The 6,630-nt window shown below is 38.7% G+C and overlaps 1 non-coding gene across 1 annotated transcript; it reads left to right on the top strand.

Annotated features, from left to right (window-relative positions):
- Positions 1-3,159: 3,159 nt before the first annotated feature.
- On the top strand, positions 3,160-3,231 carry TRNAE-CUC (transfer RNA glutamic acid (anticodon CUC)). The gene has a single exon. It is a non-coding gene; the product is annotated as a tRNA-Glu (tRNA).
- The last annotated feature ends 3,399 nt before the right edge of the window (positions 3,232-6,630 follow it).

Raw genomic sequence — 6,630 nt, 5'->3', positions numbered from 1 at the left:
GTTTACGAGCCAGTGGGCCGCTAGTCGCTCTCTCACAGCCCAGGTTCCTTGTTTCTCGGTAATTATTCTCATTTTGTCTCGCCAAAGACCATGTTTTATATTTGAGATTGATTGAGAGACACAGACAGGCGGACATTAACCAGGGATTCCATGACGGTATACACAAGGGAACCAAAATAAATGGCAGACATGGAAGAAGTAAGAATAACAAGCTAGAAATTAAGTGTTATTGTGATAAGAGGAGAAGGTAAAGCAGGAATTGGAGCACACTGTATGTTTAGTGGTGATACCGGGGCAAGGAGACTTCCTCGGGCATGGGAAAATAATAGCCTAATACCAGTGTTTAACATTAAGAAAGATAAAGAAGAAGCACTAAATTACAGGCCAGTGTACCTAACATACATCCCCCTTGCAAGGTACTGAGACACTAACCACACGAGAAACAGTGAAGCATATGAAGACCATACAGTTCGTGACCGTGAAATAACGCGGTTTCAGGCAAAAGTCATGATTAATAAATGTAATATATTTTGTAGCAGAGCAACCATGGAGATCTCACCTTCAAAAAGACATGCAATATCTTCTTCTTTGGAGAAAGTACCGCACAGAGCTATAAAATTCACCCCAGAATTAAGTCAGTTTTCATACCAGGAACGGTTGAGGCCACAGGATTAACAACGATACACACCAGACATGACAGGGCTCATCTCATCGAGACCATCAAAATACTGAACAAGTTAATGTGTTCTCTTGAAGACGATTGATTGATTGATGAAGATTAAGCTACCCAAAAGGTGGCACGGGCATGAATAGCCCATAAGTGGTGGCCCTTTTGAGCCATTACCAGTATCAAGAGCTGATACTGGAGATCTGTGGAGGTGCGACTGCACCCTGCGTGACGGGAGATGTCTCCCGTGTTGAAGACAGACAGCCCGTGTGTATATATATGCTTCAGGCTTGTTTCGGTCCTCCCAAGGAAGAACTACTGAACCTTCCTAGGATGCCACCCCCACAACAGCTGCCTAACTCCAGGGTACCTATATATATTTGCTGCTAGGTGAACAAAGGCATTAGGTGAAAGGAAACTTGCACAGCCGTTTATGCTCCCGTCCGGAAATCGAACCTGGGATCCCAGAGTGTGAGTCTAGAACGAAGCAAACTGTGCTACGAACCCACTTCCTTAAAAGGTCAAATGTAACACAAACGAGGGGTAACAACTGAATTCCAGCTCAACAAGCCGCAATGTTGTAAATCCCCAACATGCAAAATAGATACTATGAATGTTGTAGCATCCATTATAAATAACACCATTAATACACAACAAGAGTTTCAGTCTCATTTGTATGGATGCCATCTCACATAGGTGTTTTGTTGTCCAACATGATGACACGGACAAGGCAGCTAAAACTGCATGTGATAAACCTGAAATTGAGTTAGATCTGGGCATTCCAATCTCTGTTGTAAAAGCCGCAGTATTTCAGGAAATTAGGGATGACAGAAGAACAGTCACTGACACTCAAAGGGCAGAAAGCACGAGTATAAAGAGCTGTCATATGTTGAGAACCGAGAATTATATGTGCGGGCAACATAAAACATGCACCAGACATTGTAATTGCCAGAATTGAGCTGGTATATTGATATCTATGGCAGGTGGCTGTTGGTAATGAATCCCCTAATGGTGAACATTCCAATTGTATACTATGTGAACAAGAGCTGGGACATATACTCTCCGACACTATATCTGCGATCAAATAAAAATCAAATCAAATTTTTATTCAGGTAAAGTACATATATACAAGGTGAGATACAAACATTGATGGATTTGTAGATAGAGCTAGTACATACAATGCCTAAAGCCACTATTACGCAAAGCGTTTCGGGCAGAAACGCTTGCCTTGTAATCAAGGCAAGTTGCCTTGTAATCATTGATTACAAGGCATAATATATATAAATGTTGTTTATAATATATATAAATGATTTAGATTCAGGTTTGAGTAGCAACATTTGCAAATTTGCCGATGATACGAAAATCGGTAGGGAAATTAATTCGGAGGAGGACTCACTATCACTTCAAGTTGATCTAGATAGGGTTTTGAAATGGTCAAAGGATTGGCAGATGCAGTTTAATGCTGATAAATGTAAAGTTCTGAGGTTAGGTAATGATGATAGAGTTACAAGATACGAGCTAGATGGTGTTGTGATTGCGAAGTCGGATTGCGAAAGGGATCTGGGAGTTATGATTAGTAAGAATTTAAAACAAAAGGATCAATGCATAAATGTTCGTAATAAGGCAAATCGGACACTTGGATTTATTAATCGCAGCGTTAGTAACAAGACACCTGGTGTGGTTCTCAAGCTATATCTTGCTCTAGTTAGGCCCCATTTAGATTATGCAGTTCAGTTTTGGTCGCCATATTATAGAATGGATATAAATTCACTTGAACGTGTCCAGCGTAGGATGACTAAGTTAATTCCCCAAATTAGAAATCTTTCATATGAAGAAAGATTAACAAAGCTTAAGTTGCATTCACTGGAAAGGCGAAGAGTTAGGGGTGACATGATAGAGGTTTACAAGTGGATGAATGGACATAACCGGGGGGATATTAATAGGGTATTAAAAGTATCAACACAGGACAGAACACGAAACAATGGATATAAATTGGATAAGTTTAGATTGAGGAAAGACTTGGGTAAATACTGGTTCAGTAACAGGGTTGTTGATTTGTGGAACCAATTGCCGCGTAACATTGTGGAGGTGGGGTCCCTCGATTGTTTCAAGCACGGGTTGGACAAGTATATGAGTGGGATTGGGTGGTTATAGAATAGGAGCTGCCTCGTATGGGCCAATAGGCCTTCTGCAGTTACCTTTGTTCTTATGTTCTTATGTTCTTACTGTCCCCGTCGAAACTAACAGAATGATTCACGCCTTCAGGTGAATTTAGGTACATGAAACTGGGATTCAGTTCGTGATCCCATTATGTGCCTGCAGCCTTTTCCAGTACATCTCAGCATATATTTTATTCAAAAGTAAAACAAATCTAATTTCCTCATCGTAGTATCTCGCAGTGTTCAACTCACTGCCTTTACTGTACAATATTAAAACAGAAATGTACCTCAATTGGTAAAGGCTCCTTATTTTACCTCGGCGAACTGACAGTATCCCGTGTTGTCTAGTGGCTAGGATACGCGGCTCTCACCCGCGAGGCCCGGGTTCGATTCCCGGCACGGGAAATTGTTTTTGTTTAATATCTGAAACGCTATGCGTAATTATAGTAGCTTAACGCAATTTTCTAAATATACACTGTAAATGCAAACAAGCCTGAATGGTCCTCAACTGTAAATATTAGAAGTAACAACTGCATCCAATCCTTTGTATTTTTTATAACTAAATTATAATTATTAGCTGACCTACCAATACATTAAGTCTTGAACATATATAATTTAGGACTACAGTAAACTCTCTTTGTATATACAAGTAGAGATGGGGGGGGGGGGTATACTTTAAGTATAATTTTGGGTTGCTGTTGGGTTTAAGGCTTATCAACCTCTGGAGAGTTATTAACGTTTATTCTGACCAACCAACAACTATACTTTAATCCTGGATATAACCAGAAATAAAGTAAACTCAGCGTATACTCTCCGTTAAGCTGGGTAAACAGTTACAGCCCCGCTAATGTCCCGGGTAAGTCCACTATAGGCTCACCATAGCCCGTGCTACTTGGAACTTTTTTGTTCCCAGTAGCTGAATCGTAAACAACTAGGTAAATCCCTCGGTGTATACATCCTTTTCCCCTATCTGGTGTTATTTTGTATGGGTTTTGGGCTTATAGCCTATCAATGGCTCGGGTGGGTGATAACATAATGCCACCACAATAGCAAATATGCTTTATTCCTGTATATAGTCCAGGATTAAAGTAAACTATCAATATATATTTATACACAGAGAAGAGGGATACATCTTTCGGTGTGTATATCCCTTGGTAGTGTTATATTTATTGGCATGTGTTAAATATTGACTTCCGATTTTAAATTAGCATTCTAAATGTTAGTTTTAAGACTTGCCCGAAATGCTCTGCGTGTAGGTGGCCTTTCATAAATGAACCAATTAATCATCAAAACCTGTATTAACATAATCCAGTGTATCTTTTTGTATATAAAAAGATAAATAAATAAAAGTAATTTTTCCTTTTTGATTGTCATCAGTTATACCGTACAAAGGGCTGAAATAAGGTAAAAGAAAACGTAAGCTTTCAAAGAAAACGGTTATCGTTCATGACAGACTAAACACTTTATTGTGACTTGCTCTTTAAGTTGACCTAAATTACTATAGTATACCATTGTCAGGGAAAGAGAGCCTATTAATTTAGGCTTTTTGATGTGACTATAGCCAAGGAAGAGGTCTGCACGGTCGTCTTTCAGTTACTGATCAGACTCAATAGTGCTTCACCTCGAAACGCTATGCGTGTTAGTGGCTTTTCAAGAATGCAAAAATACCAATCATGTGTAACTTCACAATCCCATTGTACCTACTTGTAAATAAAAATTATTATTATTATTATTATTATTATTATTATTATTATTATTATTATTATTATACTAAGTGACGCACACATTATCCACGTATCTTCATCACTCGGGATCGGTCAGTTCATTGACAAGGATTTTGCATAGTGCTACGAATGATATACTTGAGTACTGTAAGATCCCTTATTGATTATGCTGCACCTGTCATTTCTTGTTTAGGTAAAGGTAGGATGGGCAAGTTGGAGAAGGTACAAAATGAAGCCGTGAGATTTATCTTAGAATGCCCAAGAAATGCTATGATTGAGATAATGAGGATGGAGTTGAATTTGCAGAGTATTGGGGATAGAATTTCAGAGATAAATGTAGCCACTGCCATAAGATTAATGAGAGGTGGGGGAGCTAATGAATTAATCCTCTCAGTTCAAAAGGCGGAAAGTAATGAACAATGTATGATAAAGAAGTGAGCATATATGAGTACCTTATGCTCTAATGTTATAAAGTATGGCGTTATTTCAGAACATATTACTGTGCCTAAGAGACAAGTCACACCACCATGGGAGGATTGTAATGTAGATGTAGTAATTATTCCCTTGCAAAATAAAAAGGTATGTATGAAATAGGAGAGCTGAGGGCAACATATGATTGTATAATTAGAAAATTACCTACAGCAAACACTACATGTATATTGTGATGGGTCAGTAGCTAGGGATGGGAAGGCAGGATGTGGAGTCTTGATCAGGGAGTACACTGACATCGGCACTGTAGATACTATTATTGGACGCCGCTTAACTGACAATGTCTCTTCTACGCAGGCTGAACTCCAAGGTGTATTAGCAGGATTACTTGAAGTAGTCAAATGTGGTAAAAAATACCTGCTTCTTTATTGACAGTAGAGGAGCGTTAGAGTCTTTAAATATCAGACGCCCAGTATACCAGAATATTGTGATAGAGTGTAGAGAGAATGTTAAGAAATTAGAAAAAACTGGGTATAAAGTAAGATTCATGTGGATCCCTTCACACGTGGGAATACTGTTGAATGAGGTAGTTGATGAGATAGCGAAGAGAGCCACGGAAAAAAACTCTTGTTGATGTTGTATGTCAGTTAACCTTGAAACAAATAAAAACAAGAATCAAGATGATCCAAAAGGGTGAAGAAATGATAAAGAGAATGGCAATGGTGGACAGTAGTAACACACTTAAGAATTATTCAGTAATAAATACAAACTCGTCCTTCACCTATGGTAAAGGAAAGTCTACTTGGAAGGATTCAATTTACATGAGATTAAGATTAGGATACAAATATATCTGGCAATACGGTGTTGATGTCAGTGAAAAAGATAAGGAGTGTAAATTATGTAGTATGCCGCACGCCGACACCTTAGAACATTATGTATTCGAGTGTCAACTTATTGATAACTATAGAAATAAGGAAATAAGTAGTGTACCACATCAAATTGTTTGGATGTGTGATAATGGTATGATAGACAGTATACTTAGGAGCTACAAGAATTTTGCCCCAAGAGTATAACAATTATATGCTGTGCTTACTACATTAACCTGCAATGTTAAGTGGGATTCTTGTAATGTTATTTGTCTATTTGTATTCACTGAATTTGTGCTCCCTTTGAGGGACTTTAAGTAGAGGGGGGGGGGGGGGTAGAAATAGCCTAAGCTACTCTATCCCTTTGAGATGTATTTCTTTCTTATCTCAATAAACATACTTGAACTTGAATGAACTTGAGTTCTTATTCCTACTACTATCCCTTCTACTACACCTTACTTCGCTCCTCGCCTCTCTCTTGCCTATTTATTGCCTACATCTACTTTCTCATCACTTACATTTTCATCGAGGGAGTGAGCGGACCACATCACCAGTGCTGTTGTATTAATGGACTGCAGTAGTACATGAATTCAGTTTTACGTTACCGTAGTCCACAATAACAAACCGAACATCACAAATAACCGAACTAAATTACGGGCTCACCATAGCCCGTGCTACATGGACATTTCGTTCTAAGTAGCTAAGTCCAAAACAACAACAACTTCCTCATCATAATTGACTTGAGAATGGTCCAGGACAGACCGTAACGTCGTCTTGTGAGCTTC

The sequence above is a fragment of the Procambarus clarkii genome, chromosome 24 (assembly GCF_040958095.1).
Source record: "Procambarus clarkii isolate CNS0578487 chromosome 24, FALCON_Pclarkii_2.0, whole genome shotgun sequence".
Classification (NCBI taxonomy): domain Eukaryota; kingdom Metazoa; phylum Arthropoda; class Malacostraca; order Decapoda; family Cambaridae; genus Procambarus; species Procambarus clarkii.
The sequence above is the reverse complement of the archived record's forward strand: the minus strand, read 5'-3'. Positions and strand labels throughout refer to the sequence as shown.